Here is a 22202-nt window from a genome sequence, read left to right as displayed (position 1 = left end):
TACTATTATTTGATGGGTGATGGTTCTGATTCCCAAATCTGCCACTTACTTAATAATGCCTGTATGACTGTAGGAATGTCAATTTCTCTGAAGTTTAATTTCTTTATCAAATCAAATTATACTACCACACAAAAATTTTATGAGGCTCAAATTAGATAATATAGGTAAAGTACTTAATATCAATAGAATATTTTAAAGATTTTTAGAATATTGCAATTATTAATTCTCCACCTCCCTGTTTTCATGATCGATCTAACTACCTGTCTGTCTAGTATCTAGCTTACTAACGTAAGATACAATAGCATGACCATTTTCTGAAAAATATATCTCCCTAGAATATTCTTAAAAGCTCAAAGCATGAGATTTCAAACCTTTATAGAAGGATAAGATATATTACTGAATGGCAGAGAATTGTGAATAAACAGCATTTGGCAACTGGGACTATGAAATCTTTTATAATTGGAACTAAAGAAAATCCACACACCAAATGTATGATCCACCTCATTTTATTGATGAGTTATACAGGACACAGGTGATATGATAAAATACCAAGTTCATTCAACTTATAAGAAAAAGCATAATTAATTTTCCCTGATTCAGAGTCTCGTGTCTGTAAAATAACTTCTAATGTTGAAAAATCATCCATGAATAGCATTGTTAACTCAGGGTGTCTGGCATTTCAGGGTATCCAAACATAAGTTTGAAGGTGGGCTCTGTCCTCTGAAATGATAGATAATATTGTGTGTTTGTGGGTGTATATTTTGTATGGTTTATTAGGAGGTTTATTAGGAGCCTGTCCATTTGAATACAAATCACCATCGACATTTTCAACAATTCACATAATACTAAAAATGTAAGATAGGGAATTAGAAAATCAGGAAACAATAGACAAGCATAACCTGTTGTAAAAAGTGAAGAGAGAGGGAAGTAGGATCACAGATTAAGAATGGAAAGTTAAGACAAAAACAACAACAACAACATTGTGCCAAAACAGGGAAATAAATGAACATTTATGAAGAAAGTAACAATTGTATTTCATTTGGCTACTCAAATAAAGTAAAAGAAAACAGAAAATTTATGGAAATCCCACCTAAATGAATTATGCAAATTTATCCTATCTGCTTTATTGACTATGCCAAAGCCTTTGACTTTATGGATCACAATAAACTGTGGAAAATTCTGAAAGAGATAGGCATACCAGACCACCTGACCTACCCCTTGAGAAACCTGTATGCAGGTCAGGAAGCAACAGTTAGAACTGGACATGGAACAAAGACTGGTTCCAAACAGGAAGAAGAGTACAGCAAGGGTGTATATTGTCACCCAGCTTATTTAACTTATATGAGAATACATCATGAGAAATGCTGGCCTGGAAGAAGCACAAGCTGGAATCAAGATTGCCGGGAGAAATATCAATAACCTCAGATAGGCAGATGACACCATCCTTATGGCAGAAAGTAAAGAAGAACAAAAGAGCCTCTTGAGGAAGTGAAAGAGGAAAGTGAAAAAGTTGGCTTAAAGCTCAACATTCAGAGAACAAAGATCATAACATCTGGTCCCATCACTTCAAGGCAAATAGATGGGGAAACAGTGGAAACAGTGAGAGACTTTATTTTGGGGGGCTCCAAAATCACTGCAGATGGTGATTGCAGCCATGAAATTAAGACACTCCTCAGAAGGAAAGTTATAACCAACCTAGACAGTATATTAAAAAGCAGAGACATTATATTAAAAAGCAGAGATATTACTTTGCCAACAAAGGTCCATCTAGTCAAAACTTTGATTTTTCCTGTAGTCATGTATGGATGTGAGATTTGGACTATAAAGAAAGCTGAGTGCCGAAGAATTAATGGTTTTGAACTGTGGTGTTGGAGAAGACTCTTGAGAGTCCCTTGGACTGCAAGGAGATCCAACCATTCCATCCTAAAGAAAATCAGTCCTGGGTGTTCATTGGAAGGACTGATGTTGAAGCTGAAACTCCAATATTTCAGCAACCTGACAAAAATAACCAACTCATTTGAAAAGACCCTGATGCTAGGGAAGATTGAAGGTGGGAGGAGAAGGGGATGACAGAGGATGAGATGGTTGGATGGAATCACTGATTCAATGGACATGAGTTTGAGTAAACTCCAGAAGTTGATGATGGATAGGGAGGCCTGGTATGCTGTCATCCACAGGGTTGCAAAGAGTCGGACACGACTGAGTGAATTAACTGAACTGAACAGGCATTTTAGTAACTGGACAAAGAATGGATTGTAAAGCCATGCACTGGATTTTTCTAGATCCCAGATAAGTTCCGATACAAGATAATCTCAGAGCATGGACATCTTCTTTCTGAATAGAAATGGCCAATGATCACCAGTAGCCAAAGCAAGTAGATAGCCATTAACTTATGATAGATGATGTGGTAATTCATCACTTTGATCCTGCCCACCCATTTCAGCTTTTTTGTTGAAATGTAGGGAGCTTGGAATCAAATTGGTGCTCAAAAATCATTATATATAATAGGACACTTACCAGAGGAGGCCAAAAACATGACCAGAATCCCATCTTTTCACAATATGCCTTTTGTCCACTCTTTTGTCATTAAGAGTGGGAGTTCCTCCTACATTTACATCTCTATATATTTTTTTATCTTCTTCTCTGTTACATCAGAACAAAGATGTACATTCTATTGGCTTATTTGTTCCTAAGCCTATGCATTACACATAGTTTTTTAATTCTGATTGGTACAACTGCTTTACTTTGATTAGTGAAGCAATATTTAATAACATCAGAAAATAAATCATTATTGTGTTTTCCTAAAACTAACTAGTAAACACTTTTACCTTTTATCACAGTGCCTGATAGACATAAACACATCATTTATCTACTTTCCATTCCTCATCTCTCAAACTGGGAGCATTATAAACATAAGTTTATGTATATTTTCAAGCAACAGATGTGCAGGAGGAAAGAGTAAAACACATTTTCTTTTCATAAAAAGACTGTCTTTAGATATAATATTAATTAATTAATTACATGCCTTTATAAGCACTTTCCACACAATATTTCTAATCTTAAAAAGCACAATTGCAAGATAATGTGCAGAGAGATAAACAGGTTCAAAAAAGTTAAGTGATTTTTCAAAGTCATAGAACTAGTGAAAAATCCAGTTTCCCTGCAAATCTAGGCTGGCTAGATATGAACATATACAGAGACATTTCTACTCTGAGTATACGTTCTTTCCTTATTTACTGTCTAACCTGGAAGATCATTAAAATGTTCTGAATATAGAAATTCTTAAGATTCTTATAAAAATGACTGGGAAAGGAAGAGTGAGGGAATTGGAACTAACATACATTTCTTTCTTTCTTTCTTTAGTCACCAAACTTATCTCATTTAATGTCTATAATATCCCTATGTAGTAATAGTTATTATTATCTTTTAACAAATGAATACATAATATTGTATTATACATATTATATATTATATGTATAATATTGTATTATATATAAAATATGATATATTATTATATGTAATAATGTATATTGTAATAATATGTAATTACATATTATTTTATATACATATTATATGTATTTTATATACATATATAATATGTACATATATTATATACATTATATACATATATATACATTATATACATATACAATATATGTATTGTATATGTATATACATTATATACATATACAATATAATATATTATTATATGTAATAATGTATATTGTAAAAATATGTAATCACATATTATTTTACATACATATTATATTATTTTACATACATATTATATGTATTTACATACATATAATATCACATATTATATTATAATATGTAATAATATGTAAATATATGTAATAATATTGTAATAATAATAATGTAATAATATAATATATATATAATATTGTATTATACATAATATATATTATACACATATTTGAAAGTGAAAGTGTCAGTCAATCAGTCATGTCCAACTCTTTGTGACCCCATTGATTGTAGCCTGCCAGGGTCCTCTGTCCATGGAATTTTCCAGGCAAGAATACTAGATAGACTGGGTACCATTGCCTTCTGCAGAGGATCTTCCTGACCAGGAATTAAACTAGGGTCTCCTGCATTGCAGGCAGATTCTTCACCAGATTCATATATATGTACATAAAATTACATAATATATAATATTTTAAAATACTAAAAATATTTAAAGGAAGAAGAAGCTACATTTTCCTAGTGTGGTAGGGGTTTATTTTAAAAAGAAATAGTCCTTGGATTGATTTTTCAGGGAGATTTGAGAGGAGAATTTGACTTATCTTTTTATAATTCCTGTAGATTTAAATGATACATTTCAGGTTAGTGACAGACCAATATTTGGAAGGCCAGATATGAGCTACTTATAATATTATTAAGCAAAACATAATAAACTACTGACCAAGACAAGAATGCAAAGGCAAAGGAGATTTAGCAATGTTTAAAATTAAAAAAAATAAGGGGGGGGAGGAATATGTGCTTCTAGGGTAAAGTTAAACTAAATAACCTATAAGTTTTTATATTGTTAGCAGTTTCTTTTTCTATTTAGTGAGTGCACACACACAGAGAAATTCTAAAGTAAATAGAAAAGTAAACACAATGACGGAAGTTTTAGCAGAAAATAAAACATGTTAAAAGATTGATTAGAGCCAAAGCATAAATGTAGACTACAGTAAGAGTTTGCTTTTATTAATATAATCATGAAGCAATTAACCAACTTCACTTAAGCATATTTCAGTTCCTCTGCCGGGGTCCTGCCCCGGCTGATCCAGGGTATTCGAAGCGGGGACGGCGTTGGCGACCTATTTATTTAAATATTTTATCAAAGATATAAAGAGTAATAGGATGAGGATAGCTCAGTAGGAAAATTCAGTGGAGAAAAGAGGCTGAGTAGCTTGGTTTACACGGGAGACCAATAAAACTTCAAGACAAGAAGTTTGCACCACTTACGTAGGCTGCAGGCGTCCTTCCGTTCTCCCGAAGGAGAGGAGACACTGAGGCCTCCCCCGTCGGATCTTAGAAGCCCAGGCATAATTAGTAAGCATGGCGGGTTCCGCGCTCCAGATGGAGACTCAGCCAGAGTGAGAGAGAGAGCGACATGGGGAGACCAGTATTTCGAGAAACTGATCCCAATTCTTTATTTTCCATGGTCTACTTTTATACACTGACTGAGATGTTATGCAAAAGTCACGCGGGGTCAGCAGTCCTGACTTTTATCAAAGTCAGGTGCTTCATACAAATGTATACAGAGGTCTTAGGGGTGTTACATCATCTTCTGGCCAGGGGGGCCTGCTGGCAATTTATGACCCTCTCCTTGTGACAGCGGTCAGTCAACCAGGACACTTATTTCTCCAGGGGTGATTATTCTCAAAACAGACGCCACCCAAATAAAGTTACATTCCTACAGGGTGAGGGTATAGTGGGTTTTAGTTAAGGAAAGAATTTACTTAGCCTAAGGTCTAACGTGATTAATATCAAAGGTTAATACTTATTTCTTCTATATATTCATTAATGTGTGTAAGGGCAGGGGATATGGAGACTTAGCAACAAACATTGGCTCAACAAATGAAAAACCCTTCACCAATACAATTTCTAATCAGCCCATTATACTTATATTAATAGTTTTCTAACTTTTCTAAGGTTTTTAGAAGGTTTAAACCATCTTGTGCCTCTCACGGTTGGGAGGCTGTGAGCGATCACATGTGGCCGGACAAGCCTGTCAGGCAGGCCAGAGAACCTTCAGAGGAGTTTGTAGGTTAAAACACTCTTATCATGCCCAGGAATTATTATTAACTGGAGCTCTAAGTTAACTCCTTCTCTGAAAGAGGTGGTGGGGTTCAGCCCCCCGTAAAGTCAGAGGTGTAGATGAGAGCACAAAGTAGTAAAGTAGGCAGGCTCTGGTTATGGGGGTAGATGCTCAAGGATTTCCAGGGGGACTCCTGAGGCTCGATCCCGCCTTTGCGTATGTCAAGCCTCCTTCCTCATGACCTTTGCCATGGGTGGAGTACCTCACTCTGGCCCCCAACATTCCTCATTCTCACAATTTGCATTCTTATGTTTATTACTAAGTCTATAATGTTATAGAAGTTATTTCTTATGTTCTGATATTCTTTATTATTCAAAATTAACATGCTATTATGAAGTATAAATTACATTAATTTGGTTTAGAAAAACAAAAAGAAGGAGCAAATTTTGGTAGAGGCTATGGATCTTAATTGAGAACAGTGGCAGACAAAATAAGATTGAAAAAAGAATGGAAGAAAAGACATTTTAAAAATTCCCAGAGGGATGGTACGGGGACGGAGGAGGGAGGGGGGATTCGGGATGGGGAACACGTGTATACCTGTGGCGGATTCATGTTGATGTATGGCAAAACCAATAGAATATTTTAATTAACCTCCAATTAAATAAATTTATATTTAAAAAAATTCAGAAGCAATAATGCTTATTTTACTCTCTATTGAAGTAGAATTGCTAATACTGAAATAAATTCAATGACTTAGCTATAGAAAGAACCAGAGGAAAAGGCAAAATCAAAGAAATACTTAATTGAGATGTACTTTAAGAAATGGTGAATGACTTCTATTATCTTTTTAAATAAGTAAGGAACAGAATTTTGCATAAAAGTTTTCATGTTTTCTTAGATACCCATGGGAGTTATAATTTCAAAGAATTGGAAAAATATGGAAATTTAATTTTAAAGAATGGATGATTATGTGTACAATATACATATCACAAGGAGGCTACTCGGTTTGATTCACTTTTTTTTCTATATTTCCTTTTTTAAAGACACAATATAAGAACGTGTTGCTATGCAAAAAAAAAAGTTTTAACATTTTATAACTAATGCTTCCACTGGTTTTAACTAATTTAGTAAAATGGATCTTTGTAATAGGTACATATATATTTATTTGTTATAGATGCATTTTAAAAGTATATGTAAGTATCCATTTTGGTATGTTCTTTTCTAATGAGTTATTTTAGTAAGTAAAAGCATGGTACTCTAAAAAAAAACAGTTATATGTAGGATCACACCAAAAGTCTTCAGGTAAATTCACTTTTACCACAGTCAGAAATTATTTAAAAGTTTGGAGATACACAGATAGACTTTGTTTCATGTCTTAGAGTCAGTATTGTTTATTTCTTTTGAGGCAACAAGGAGAACCATTTCTCACAACTTTCTAACAAGCATACCTACTGACTCTTAACATAAATAAATAGTAATGTCTATATGTATAAATATTTATTTTCTGTAGCAAAATGTGAAAGAAAAAAAAAAGGTTGAAGTGGATAACAAAATGTGACCTAGGTTTAGAGGAGTATTATTTATAATAAGAAAATTAAAAATTTAAAAATAACAAGGAGACACAAGAGTTTAACGTAAGGAAACAGATATTACCTCTGTCCTATAAGAATTAATGCTCTCTATGCAAAGCTATAAGAAATTTATTCCAAAATATTTTGTTAATGTTAGTTACAGCAATACGAGAAGGGAGAGGTCCTCAACCATCTGTCCCACTGAATGTGTGACAACTGATCAGATACAAGAAACACAAAAACAGTTTTTCTATAAAAATTATAGCCACAACTAAAAAGACAAAACCACTAATTAAAAGCAAGGAAAATGACAAAGAATGAATCAATGGAAAAATAGCAGTTATAAATAAATAAAAAAGCTATGGCTTTTCCAGGAGTCATGTATGGTATGAATGTGAGAGTTGGACCATAAAGAAAGCTGAATGCCAAAGAACTGATGCTTTTGAACTGTAGTGTTGGAGAAGACTCTTGAGAGTCCCTTGGACAGCAAGGAGATCAAACCAGTCACTCCTAAAGGAAATCAGTCCTGAGTATTCATTGGAAGGACTGATGCTGAAGCTCCAATATTTTGGCCACTTGATGTGAAAAACTGACTCTTTGGAAAACACTTTGATGCTAGGCAAGATTGAAGGCAGGAGGAGAAGGGGACCACAGAGGATGAGATGACTGGATAGCATCACAAACTTGATAGACATAAGTAAACAAGCTCTGGGAGTTGGTGATGGACAGAGAAGCCTGGCATTCTGCACTCCATGGAGTTGCAAAAAGTCGGATATTATTGAGCAACTGAATTGAGCTCACTGAGCTGACTGATTACCAGTGTTTGTTACTTCTTCATTTTTTTCCCTATTTTTGTCTCTCTGATTTGCTTGCCATGTGATTAATTAATGATTATACAAGGCCATTATCAAAGAAATAGTATTTTCCATAACACTGGAGTATAAGAATTTTTTAAAATCGTATATTAAAGTTATTCTTCTTCAAAAGAGACCTGTTTTCAAACAGTGTCTTTATTTTTTTTTTGTCTTTTTTTAAAAATTTTATTTTATTTTTAAACTTTACATAATTGTATTAGTTTTGCCAAATATCAAAATGAATCCGCCACAGGTATACATGTGTTATGCACAAACAATATATACGTCTGAAATCTAATATAGGATTAAATATTAATCTTAAATATCTTAAATATTATTTAGCTTCATGGTCATTTGATCTACCATGGCATTCACAGTTTAAGGTACAATGTTAAGAAAATACAAAACCTTTTTATTTCAGAACTTTTAAGTCAAAATCTTGTTAATTTAAAAAAGTATTTGCACATACACAAACTCATACATTCATGTTACTACATTTGGTCAAGTAAAACACATGGAGGGGATGTTGTAATCTATTCTGAAAGCCTTTATTTTTGCTATGGTATGTCAAGTGTTTCTGCCTTAAAAAAGGGTTGATCATAGTGCTTCTGGTTTTATTCCAATCTTTCTTTATACTGAACCTTCTGTACTGCAATTACACCTTCTACATTTTCTACTATGAATTTTACTCTATATTGGATAATTCCAAGCAACCTACAAATTTTCATTCCTTCAGACATACTAAAGCAAAACAAAATATCTCATACTCCTTTGACCACCTACTCCAGTTCCCTGTTCTTTTTTCCCAGCAAAAATATGTAGTCATCATTTATAGTTGCTAAATGTACTTTGTCGGAATCATCTTTCTGTTATAAAAGTTCTTTGAAATAATCATGATCACTCCAAAGAGTGCTGTTATTTGTGTTTTCATATTACTTGACTTCTCAGCAGCCTTTGACACAATCTGGCCACTCTTACTCAATAATTGCTCATTCTTTCTACTTTCTGATGTTGCAATGACCTGGGGCATCACATAAAAATTGCATTTACTTCTATACTTTTAAATACTATCTGGGAGTCAATTATGAACTCTGATTATGTATGTCTAGCTTTAAAGTTTCCCTTAAAGATAGATTCAAATACCCTATTAAGTACTTGACATTTCTAGTTAGATATCCAATAGTTATTCAGAACTTCACATTTCCAAAATGAAAGATTTCAAATTCCCAAGTCTCCCCCGCCCCCTACTTCCAATTTTTAGTAAATATCACTACGAACCACTTAGTTATTCAGACCTAACTCCTAGTATCATTTTTAATTATCTACTTTGCATTGCATTTAACATTCATTTCCTTAGGATGTCCTTTTCACTCATTCTAAGCCATGTCCTGAATCTGTGTGTGTGTGTGTGTGTTTTAACACATCACTAAAATCAAACCCTAAAATACATCACCAGAGACTTTCTCCTACACTGAAATGGCCTGCTATTTATTATTCTAACTTTTATGCTTAACTGCTGTCATAACTTCCATTCAGCAAACAGAATTTTACAGTATGAATCAATTAATGTCAAACTTAAGATTTAGATACTTAGGATTTCCCTGGTTGTGCAGAGGGTAAGAGTCTACCTGCCAATGCAGGGGACATGGATTCAATCCCTGATGTTGGAAGATTCCACATGCTGAGGAGTGACTAAGCCCATGCACCACAACTACTGAGCCCACACTCCAGAGCCTGCACACTGCAACTACTGAAGCCTATGCACCTAGAGTCTGTGCTTCGCAATGAGAAGCCACTGCAATGAGAATCCAGTGTATCACAATGAAGAGTAGCCCACACTTGCTGCAAGTAGAGAAAACCCACACACAGCAACGAAAACCCAATAGAGCCCAAAATTAATTAATTACTTACTTTAAAAAGAGATTTAGATAGTTAGAACAAAATTTTAATATCCCTGCCCTACAAGACCCTACAACTGTCCCATGATCACTCCTCTGAACTGATATCCTATCAGCTCTCAGGACACTAAAGACACACTGACATATCTTCTGTTTCTTGAGCAGGTCAGGTTTCTTTCTTCTCTAGTACATTTGTACCAGCTGATTCTGGGGATTAGAAACTGTGGTATCCAAGAGAAGAGGGTGGTGGTACAGTTTTCTCAGGGGTAAGCAATGAAAGGGGAAGCATAGTCTATAGATAATTAAAGACAACAACAAAACTGATTTAACATTGGTCTACTTTTATCATTGTGATACCTTGACAATTCTAAACAAAGCTAGAAATAACTTCCTACCTCCTAGGTACAACTGCCCATCACACCCCTTTTCTGGTCCTTCTTTGCCTAGAAGATGTTCCCCCTATCATGGCATCACTAACTCCTTTTTTTTTTAACTAAATACATCTCACCTTCAATGTGTATTCTTAGCACTTTCATATATCGCTTTCTTGCTTAGTAGTAGTTTATTTGTTTTTGAGTTTCTTGTTCACAAAGTACCTGTCATAGTTGATACTCAATAAGTATTTGCTGAATCAACAAATGTAAAGTTAGGTCCTAGGAATTTTGGCTTCATTTATTCTAGAATATTCATTGGAAGGACTGATGCTGAAGCTGAAACTCCAATACTTTGGCCACCTGATGCAAAGAACTGATTCATTTGAAAAGACCCTGATGCTGGGAAAGATTGAAGGTGGGAGGAGAAGGGGACAACAGAGAATAAGATGGTTGGATGGCATCACTGACACAATGGATGTGAGTTTGAGTAAACTCTGGGAGTTGGTAATAGACAGGGAGGCCTAGTGTGCTGCAGTCCATGGAGTCACAAAGAGTCGGACACAAGTGAGTGACTGACCTGAACTGAATTCTAGCTGTCTGTTGCTATATGATTTGTTTGGAATGTGAGAGAAAGCACTGTGTTTGATTGTTGTGTTCTGTGTACTAGTTGCTCAGTCATGTCCAACTCTGCAATCCCATGGACTGTAGCCTGTCAGGTTCCTCTGTACATGGAATTAACTAGGCTAGGATACTGGAGTGGTTTTCCATTCCATTCTCCAGGGAATATTCCCTGGAGACACAGGTCTCCTGATTTGCAGGCATATTCTTTACCATCTGAGCCACCAGGGAAGCCCATGTTTTGTTTTTTTACCATCAAGCTAACAGTGGATACTAGGAACACTGTCATCAAGGGGAATCATAGCATATAGATTCAGATTTTGCTAAACAAACAAACAAACAAACAAACAAAAACAACCTGTTATTGAATGGGCAATGGGAGACCAGTCTTAAATAGGATATGACCTCTCTCTTTATCCTGTTAGATAAATTAATAAAATAAATTTATCAAAATGAATAATACATGTTAGTTGTGTATTTAAAACTAAACTGTCTTAAGAAAAATTGGTTTCATTTTCATGGATAGCATAATAAATCAGAAAGCAAAAGTTCATTCCACAAAGAAAGGAAAACTCAACTTAAATATAAAACTACCTTATAAGCATTTTTGTACATATTAAATAATATACATAGTATTTATCAAGAGGCCACGCTGTGTAAGAAAAATTACTTTTCTCAGTTAAACATTAAAAAAAGAATTTCTCTTTCTGTTCATGCCTATTATATAAGAATGATAAAATTAAAATTGAATATGTTAATTTGTAAGAGGACTAAGAAAAATTGTGGAACATTTTTAATAAAACATAAGTCATTTAAATCATTCAAACTTTTCAAATGATTTTGATTTATGATTTGGAGGAATTTAAATGAACTATTAAAGCTAACTTAATATTTCAGCACATAGAGTTTATAGAGATGAAATCTGGAGATTAAAACAGAATCCTTAGACTTAAGAACACTCGATCTTTCAGCAAATTTCAAGGCTATATCCTATGAAGAGAAAATTTACACTGGTCCAATTATAGAATTATTCTTTAATTTTGATAAGTGATCTGTTTGAGATATACATAAAAGTCAACGTTCAAAAAACAAAGATCATGGCATCTGGGCCCATCACTTCTTGTCAAATAGATGGGGAGACAATGGAAATAGTAATAGATTTTATTTTCTTGGGCTCGAAAATCACTGCAGATGATGACTGAAGCCATGCAATTAAAATTAAAATAAAAAGCTGCTTGTCCCTTGGAAGAAAAGCTATGACAAAGCTAGACAGCATATTAAAAAACAGAGATACTACTTTGCTAACAAAGGTCTGTCTAGTCAGAGCTATGATTTTTCCAGTAGTCATGTATGTATGCGAAAGTTGGACCATAAAGAAGGATAAGTGCTGAAGAATTAATGCCTTTGAACTGTGGTGTTGGAGAAGATGTGAGAGTTCCTTGGACTGCAAGACCAAACCAGTCAATCGTAGGGAAAATCAATCCTGAATATTCAATGTAAGGACTGATGCTGAAGCTCCAATACTTTAGTCACTTGATGAAAAGAGCCAATTCTTTGGAAAATATCCTGATGCTCAGAAAAACTGAAGGCAGGAAGAGAAGGGATGACAGAGGATGGACTGCTTGGATGGCATTAGCAACTTGGTGGTCGTGTTTGAGTAAGCTCTAGGAAATGGTGATGGAGAGGGAAGCCTGGTGTGCTACAGTCCATGGGGTCACAAACATTTGGACATGACTGAACAAATTAACAACAACAACAGCAATACATAAAATACATATATTCCTGCATCCTCTTGTCCACATTGCTATTTTTATATTTTTTTGCTTGTTAATCTTGAGGAACAATAAGGCAGCCTTTTGGGTGATACAACTGATGAGTTTCCAGAATTCAAAGAAGGTGAAAAAGCAAATCATTCAGTTCAGTTCAGTCGCTCAGTCGTGTCCGGCTCTTTGCAACCCCATGAATCGCAGCACGCCAGGCCTCCCTGTCCATCACCAACTCCCGGAATTCACCCAAACTCATGTGCATCGAGTCAGTGATGCCATCCAGCCATCTCATCCTCTGTTGTCCCCTTCTCCTGCCCCCAATCCCTCCTAGCATCAGAGTTTTTTCCAATGAGTCAACTCTTCTCATCAGGTGGTCAAAATATTGGAGTTTCAGCTTTAGCATCATTCCTTCCAAAGAACACCCAGGACTGATCTCCTTTAGAATGGACTGGATGGGTCTCCTTGCAGTCCAAGGGACTTCTCCAACACCACAGTTCAAAAGCATCAATTCTCCAGTGCTCAGATTTCTTCACAGTCCAACTCTCACATCCATACATGACCACTGGAAAAACTATAGCCTTGACTACATGGACCTTTGTTGGCAAAGTAATGTCTCTGCTTTTCAATATGCTATCTAGGTTGGTCATAACTTTTCTTCCAAGGAGTAAGCCTCTTTTAATTTCATGGTTGCAATCACCATCTGCAGTGACTTTGGAGCCCAAAAAACTAAAGTATGACACTGTTTCCACTGTTTCCCCATCTATTTCCCGTGAAGTGATGGGGCCAGATGCCATGATCTTTGTTTTCTGAATGTTGAGCTTTAAGCCAACTTTTCACTCTCCTCTTTCACTTTCATAAAGAGGCTTTTTAGTTCCTCTTCACTTTCTGCAGAAGGGTGGTGTCATCTGCATATCTGAGGTTATTGATATTTCTCCTGGCAATCTTGAGTCCAGGTTGTGCTTTTTCCAGGCCAGCATTTCTCATGATGTACTCTGCATATAAATTAAATAAACAGGGTGACATTATACAGCCTTGATGTACACCTTTTCCTATTTGGAATCAGTCTGTTCCGTTTCTGACCTGCATATAGATTTCTCAAGAGGCAGGTCAGGTGGTCTGGTATTTCCATCTCTTTTCACAGATGCACAGTCAAAGGCTTTGGCATAGTCAATAAAGCAGAATTAGATGTTTTTCTGGAACTCTTTTGCTTTTTCCATGATCTTCAGCATTACTGGTTGGGGCACAGACTTGGATTACTGTGATATTGAATGGTTTGCCTTGGAAACAAACAGAGATCATTCTGTCGTTTTTGAAACTGCATCCAAGTACTGCATTTCGGACTCTTTTGTTGACCATCATGGCTACACTGTTTCTTCTAAGGGATTCCTGCCCACAGTAGGAGATATAATGGTCATCTGAGTTAAATTCACCCATTCCAGTCCATTTGAGTTCGCTGATTCCTAGAATGTCAACATTCACTCTTGCCATCTCCTGTTTGATTACTTCCAATTTGCCTTGATTCATGGACCTAATATTCCAGGTTCCTATGCAATATTGCTCTTTACAGCATTGGACCTTGCTTCTATCACCAGTCACATCCAGAACTGAGTATTGTTTTTGCTTTGGCTCCATCCCTTCATTATTTCTGGAAATCTGGAAATTTAAAGCTAATTATTAAATGTCTCTAAACCTGTTCTAAAAACTTTGGAATTTCCGTGGGGCATAATGAAAATTGTTGCAGAGTTCAGCGTGGTGGAGAGGCTAGTCTAATATACATAGATCAATGGACTCTCTCTTTTTACTCTGTTAAGAGTGCACTGATGGAAAACCAGAGAAGAAAATGGAAATCAGTTAGCAGGTGATAGAAGTTTAGAGGTGAAAACTTTTTGAAGAAGTCAGATGAGGGTAGTGAGTAGTTAGTAGCAATGAAAATATTGAGAAGTAGCAATGAAAAATATCCAAAATATTTCATTTTGTATATATTTAAAAATAGAGTTGTTTAGTTGGGAGAATGAGAAAAGAGAGGAATCAGAGAGATTACCTTTTGTTGTTGTTGTTGTTGTTGCTGTTGGCTTTAGCTCCACTGAGGAAGGATGTACTATTAAAATTTCTATGGGGCCTATAAGTTTAGATGTTGAGTAGGCATTGAATACATCATTTAGGAGTTGTGGGGAAATGGCCAGGAGATGAAAACTGTAAAGTGTTAGTCGCTCAGTTGTGTCTGAGTCTTTGTGACCCCATGGAATGCAACCCAGCAGGCTCTTCTGTTCATGGAAATCCCCCCCCTTCCCACACACACACAAAATACTGGAATGTGTTGCCATTCTTTTCTCCAGGGGATCTTCCCACCCCAGGGGTCAAACCAGGGTCTCCTGCATTGCATGCAGATTCTTTACTGTCTGAGCCACCAGGGAAGCTAAAAACTAAGAAACTGCTGGCACAAATATAACTTAAAAACATGGTGTGAGGTAGTCTTACAAAAGAAGTCTGTACCAATAAAATGCAAAGACTGATGTTCTAGGACACTGAAGTGTTACAAAAGTAGAGACAAAAAGAAGAAAGAGCCTAGTGACTTAAATGAAGAAACTAATTGTATACCATGAAAACCAAAGGAGCTTAATGTCCTGGGATTTCAGGGAATACACCACCAGAAAGGACTGTGGACACTGCTCAGAGATCAGATAGACTGATGCCCAATAATTGATTTTTGAACTTAACAAAATGAAGGCCCTTGATGACTTTGACAAGATTATTTTCTGTGGACTAGAGCTAAGAAAACATCAAAAAACTGGAGTTTAAAGGTATAAATGCATAGAATCTTTAAAACTGCAAAACTGAACTGAAAAAATAATTGAAAAGTGGCTGGAATTGCCAGCATGGGTCAACTGATGAGAAACCAACATTGAAACTTCAACATAAAAATTTAAATAATCATTAATTATAACAAATATTTAGATAAGGAAAGTAAGAAATAAGATAAATCTAATATAGAAATAGCAGATATAAGGAATAACAATTACCTTTAAGGCTAATACCAACCCACAGAACTGAGATCTGGATCTCCTTGAAGAAGAAACAACCATGGCTTTCTAGATGGTAGAGAAGTCACTAAGTTAGTAAAATAATGGCAGAACTAGAGAGAAACCTTTTCTCAAGAACTTATTAGAAATCTTCCTGACATGTCCCCAAAGAGACACCCTACTGCAAAAATCACCTGAGGAGTCTTTTGGAGGCAGTTTCTAAGTTCTTCTGGCCAGCATGCAGTACAAGGGCAATTATTGGAGAGCTTGCAGGCAAATCATCACATTATTGTTATTTAGTGGCTAAGTGGGCTCATACCAGGAAACAAAATCTGCAGTGTCTCTTTAGAGCCCTCTATGTCAATGCTTACTTAGTGCTGGTTGGCAAAGAAAAATTACTTAAAGGACCTTGATATTAAAAAAAAAAATAACCTAAAAGAATGATTTTGGAACTAAGAATTAATAACATGATATTAATTGTAAAACTGAGGGGGTGGAGTCAAGCATGTTCATATACTAACAGGTATGATCCAGAAGAGAGGGAAATTTGATGATGTATGAGAGAGGGAAGGACTGTCTGAATATTTTATTTTTTAAAACATTAATTTATTTTAATTGGAGACTAATTGCTTTACAATATTGTGGTGGTTTCTGCCATACATTGACATGAACCAACCATGGGTGTACATGTTTATCCCCATCCTGAACTCCTCCTATCTCCCTCCATACCTCATCCCTCTGGGTTGTCCCAGAGCACCAGCTTTGAGTGCTGTGCTTCATGCATCATACTTTTACTAGTTATCTATTTTACATATGCTAATATACATTTTCAATCTTATTCTCTCAAATCGTCCCACCCTCACCTTGTCCACATAGTCCAAAAGTCTGTTCTTTATGTCTGTGTCTCTTTTGCTGTCTTGCATATAGGGTCATCATTATTGTCTTTCTAAACTCCATATATATGTGCCAATATACTGTATTGGTGTTTCTCTTTCTGACGTACTTCACTCTGTATAATAGGCTCAAATTTCATCCACCTCATTCAAACTGACTCAAATGAGTTCTTTTTTATAGCTGAGTAATATTCCATTGTGTATATGTACCACCACTTCTTGATCCATTCATCTGTCAATAGACCTCTAGGTTACTTCCATGTCCTACCTATTGTAAACAGTGCTGCAATGAACACTGGGGTATATGTGTCTTAATTCTGGTTTCCTCAGTGTGTATGCCCAGCAGTGGGATTGCTGGATCATATGGCACTTCTGTTTCCAGTTTTTTAAGGCATCTCCACACTGTTCTCCATAGTGGTTATACTAGTTTCCATTCCCACCAACAGTTTAAGAATGTTCCCTTTTCTCCACACCTTCTTCAGAATTTATTGTTTATAGACTTTGTGATAGCAGCCATTCTGACTGGTGTGAAATAGTACCTTATTGTGGTTTTGATTTGCATTTCTCAGATAATGAGTGATGGTGACCATCTTTTCATGTGTTTGTTAGCCATTTATGTGTGTTCTTTATAGAAAAGTCCATTTAGTTCTTTGGCCCATTTTTGATTGAGTCATTTATTTTTCTGGTTTTGAGTTGCATGAGATGCTTGTATATTTTAGAGACTAAGTCTTTGTCAGTTGTTTTGTTTGCTATTACTTTGTCCCATTATAAAGACTGCCTTTTCACCATGCTTATAGTTTCTTTTGTTGCACAAAAGCTTTTAAGTTTAATCAGGTCCTGTTTGTTTATTTTTGTTTTTATTTCCATTAATCTGGTAGGTGGTTCATAGAGGGTCTTGATGTGATTTACATCAGAGAGTGTTCTTCCTATATTTTCCTCTAAGAGTTTTACAGTTTCTGGTCTTACATTTAGGTCTTAAATCCATTTTGAGTTTATTTTTGTGTATGGTGTTAGAAAGTGTTGTAGTTTCATTCTTTCACAGGTGGTTGACCAGCTTTCCCAGCACCACTTGTTAAAGAGATTGTCTTTTCTCTATTGTATATTTTTTTCCTCCTTTGCCAAAGATAAGATGTCCATAAATGTTTGGATTTATCTCTGGGCTTTCTATTTTGTTCCATTGATCTGTATTTCTGTCTTTGTGCCAGTACCATACTATCTTGATGACTGTAGCTTTGTACTGTAGTCCTAAGTCAAACAGGTTGATACCTCCAGTTCCATTCTTCTTTCTCAAGATTGCTTTGGTTATTGGAGGTTTTTTGTATTTTCATACAAATTGTGAAATTATTTGCTCTAGTCCTATGAAAAATACCATTGATACTTTGATAGGGATTGCCTTGAATCTATGGATTGCTTTGGATAGTATACTCATTTTCACTACATTGATTCTTCCAATCCATGAACGTGGTATATTCCCCCTCTATTTGTGTCATATTTGATTTCTTTCATCAGTGTTTTATAGTTTTCTATATATAGGTCTTTTGTTTCTTTAGGTAAATTTATTCCTAAGTATTTTATTCTTTTCTTTGCAATGGTGAATGGGATTGTTTCCTTAATTTCTCTTTCTGTTTTCTCATTCCTAGTGTATAGGAACGCAAGGGATTTCTGTGTATTAATTTTATGTCCTGCAACTTTACTATATTCATTGATTAACTCTAATAATTTTCTGGTGGTTTTTTTAGGGTTTTCCTATGTAGGGGATCATGTCATCTGCAAACAGTGAGAGTTTTACTTCTTTTCAATCTAGATTCCTTTTATTTTTTTTCTCTGATTGCTGTGGCTTAGACTTTCAGAATTATGTTGAATAGTAGTGGTGACCATGGGCACCCTTGTCTTGTTCCTGATTTTAGAGGAAATAGTTTTGATTTTTTGACATTGAGGATGTTTGCTGAGGGTTTGTCATATATGGCTTTTATTATGTTGAGGTATGCTCCTTCTATGCCTGCTTTCTGGACAGTTTGTATCCTAAATGGGTGTGACTTTTTCAAAGACTTTTTTCTGCATCTATTGAGATAATCATATAGTTTTTATCTTTCAATTTGTTAATGTGGTGTATCACATTGATTGATTTGTGAATATTGAAGTGTACTTGCATCCATGGGATAAAGCCAACTTGGTCATGGTGTATGATCTTTTTAATATGTTATTGGATTATGTTTGCTAGAATTTTGTTGAGGATTTTTGCATCTATGTTCACCAGTGTTATTGGCCTATAGTTTTCTTTGTTTTTGACATCTTTGTCTGGTTGTGATATTAAGGTGATGGTGGCCTCATAGAATGAGTTTGGGGGTTTACCTTCCTCTGAAATTTTCTGAAAGTGTTTGAGTAAGATAGACATTGGCTCTTCTCTAAAGTTTTGGTAGAATTTACCTGTGAAACCATCTGGTCCTGGGCTTTAGTTTGTTGGAATATTTTTGATTGCAGCTTCCATTTCTGTGCTTGTGATGGGTCTATTAAGATTCTGTTTTTTCCTGGTTCAGTTTTATAAGGTTATACTTTTCTAAGAATTTGTCAATTTATTCCAAGCTGTCTATTTTATTGGGATATAGTTGCTGATAGTAGTCTCTTGTGATCCTTTGTATTTCTGTGTTGTCTGTTGTGATTTCCCCATTTTCATTTCTAATTTTATTGATTCTGTTCTTCTCCCTTTGTTTCTTGATGAGTCTGGCTAACGGTTTTTCTATTTTATTTATCTTTGCAAAGAATAAGTTTTAATTTTGTTGATTTTTGGTATAGTCTCCGTGGTTTATATTTCATTTATTACTGCTCTGATTTTTATGATTTCTTTTCTTCTACTAACTTTTAGGGTTCTTCTTTTTTCTAGTTGCTTTAGATGTAAAGTTAGGTTGTTTATTTGATGCTTTTCTTGTTCTTGAGGTAGGCTTGTACTGCTAGGAACCTCTCTCCTAGCACTGCTTTTCAGAAAAGGCAATGGCACCCCAATCCAGTTCTCTTGCCTGGAAAATCCCACGGATGGAGGAGCTTGGTAGGCTGCCATCCATGGGGTCACTAAGAGTAGGACACTACTGAGCAACTTCACTTTCACTTTTCACTTTCATGCATTGGAGAAGGAAATGACAATCCACTTGGTATTCTTGCCTGGAGAATCCCAGGGATGGGGAGCCTGGTGGGCTGCTGTCTATGGGGTTGCACAGAGTCGGAAATGACTGAAGTGACTTAGCAGCAGCAGCACTGCTTTTACTGAATCCCATAGGTGTTTTGTTGTATTGTTTTCATTTCTTTTTGTTTCTAGGCATATTTTGATTTCCCTTTTGATTTCTTCCCTGTTCTGTTTGTTTACTCAGAAGTGTGTTGTTCAGCCTCCGTATGTTTGTATTTTTAATAGTTTTTTTTCCCTATAGTTGAAAAATAATCTTATTGTGTTGTGATCAGAAAAGATGCTTGAAATGATTTCAATTTTTTCTTAATCTATCAAGGCTTGATTTATGGCTCAGGACATGATCTATCCTGGATAATGTTCCATGTGCACTTGAGAAAAAGGTGAATTCCGTTTTTCAGTGAAATGCCCTACAGATATCAATTAGGTAGAACTGGTCCGTTGTATCATTTATAATTTGTGTTTCCTTGCTAGTTTTCTGTTTGACTTTATCTATCCATAGATGTGAGTGGGATATTAAAGCCCCCCACTATTACTGTGTTACTATTTATTTCCCCTTTCATACTTGTTACTCTTTGCCTTGCATATTGAGGTGCTTTTATGTTGGGTTCATATATATTTATAATTGTTATATCTTCTTCTTGGATTGATCCTTTTATCATTATGTAGTGTGATTCCTTATCTCTTATGAAGGTCTTTATTTCAAAGTCTATTTTATCTGATATGAGTATTGTTGTTCCTGCTTTTGTTTGGTCCACATTTTCATGAAATATATTTTTCCAGTGTTTCATTTGCAGTCTGTATGTGTCCCTAGGTTTTAAGTGGATCTCTTTTAGACAGCATATATAGGGGTCTTGTTTTTGTATCATTCAGCCAGTCTTTGTCTTTTGGTTGGAACATTTAACCCATTTACATTTAAGGTAATTATTGCTAAGTATGGTCACATTGCCATTTACTTTGCTGTTTTGGGTTTGCTTTAATAAACCTTACTGTTTTTCCTGTCTAGAGAAAACCCTTTAGCATTTGTTGAAGAGTTGGTTTGGTGGTGCTAAATTCTCTCAATTTTTGCTTGTCTGTAAAGCTTTTCATTTCTCCTTCATATTTTAATGAGGTCCTTACTGGGTATAGTAATCTTGGTTGTAGGTTTTTCTCTTTCATCACTTTAGGTATATCCTGCCATTCTCTTCTGACCTGAAGAGTTTCTATTGAAATATCAGCTGTTATCTTTATGGGGATCCCCTTGTGTGTTATTTATTGCTTTTCCCTTGATGCTTTTAATATTTGCTGTTTGTGTTTGACCTTTGTTAGCTTGATTAATATGTGTCTTGGGTGTTTTGCCTTGGGATTATCCTGTTTTGGAAATCTCTGGGTTTCTTGGATTTGGGTAGCTATTTCTTTCCTCGTATTAGGGATGTTTTTGATTATTATCTCCTTAAGTATTTTCTCATGCCCTTTATTTTTGTCTTCTTTTTTTGAGACACCTATGATTCAAATGTTAGAGGGTTTAACATTGTCCTAGAGACCTCTTAGATTGTTCTCATTTCTTTTAATTCTTTTCTCCTCTCTGCTTCATTTATTTCCACCATTCTATCTTCCACCTCACTTATACTATCTTCTGCCTCAGTTATTCTATTGTTTCCCTCCAGAGCACTTTTGATCTCAGTTACTGCATTATTCATTGTTGATTGATTCTTCTTTGTTTCTTCTAGTTCTTTGTTAACCATTTCTTGTATCTTCTCAGTACTTGTCTCTCATCTATTTATTTGTATCTCCATTTTGTTTTCAAGATTTTGGATCATCTTGACTATCATTGTTCTGAATTATTTATCAGGTAGACTCCCTGTATCCTCCTCTTTTGTTTGATTTGATGGGTTTTTACCATGCTCCTTCACCTTCTGAATATTTCTCTGCCTTTTAATTTTGCTTAGATTGCTGTGTTTGGGGTGCCCTTTCTGCAGGCTGGAAGTTCTTCATTGTGAAGTCTGCTCCCTGTGGGTAGAATTGGACTAATCACTTGTCAAGGTTTCCACAGAAGCAATCACAGAGCTTGCTTCTGTGTTCTGGTGGGTGAGGCTGGATCTCTTCTCTCTGGAGTGCACTGAAGTGTCCAGTACTTAGTTTTGGGGTGTCTCTGGGTTTGGCATGGCTTTGAGGAGCCCATCTTTTAATGTTCAGAGTTGTGTTCCTGTTTTTCTGAAGAATTGGTGTGTCTTACATTGGAACTTGTTCTCTTAACTCCAAAACTTTAGAACATTAGAGAACTTCTGAC

General features: G+C 35.5%; 1 protein-coding gene across 1 annotated transcript in view; it reads left to right on the top strand.

Moving 5' to 3' along the window:
• Positions 1–22202, top strand: part of KLHL1 (kelch like family member 1) — a 540073-nt gene that overhangs the window by 321666 nt on the left and 196205 nt on the right. The window lies entirely within an intron of this gene.

This window comes from Bos javanicus, chromosome 12 (genome assembly GCF_032452875.1).
Source record: "Bos javanicus breed banteng chromosome 12, ARS-OSU_banteng_1.0, whole genome shotgun sequence".
Classification (NCBI taxonomy): Eukaryota; Metazoa; Chordata; class Mammalia; order Artiodactyla; family Bovidae; genus Bos; species Bos javanicus.
This window is presented reverse-complemented; position numbering and strand designations above follow the sequence as displayed.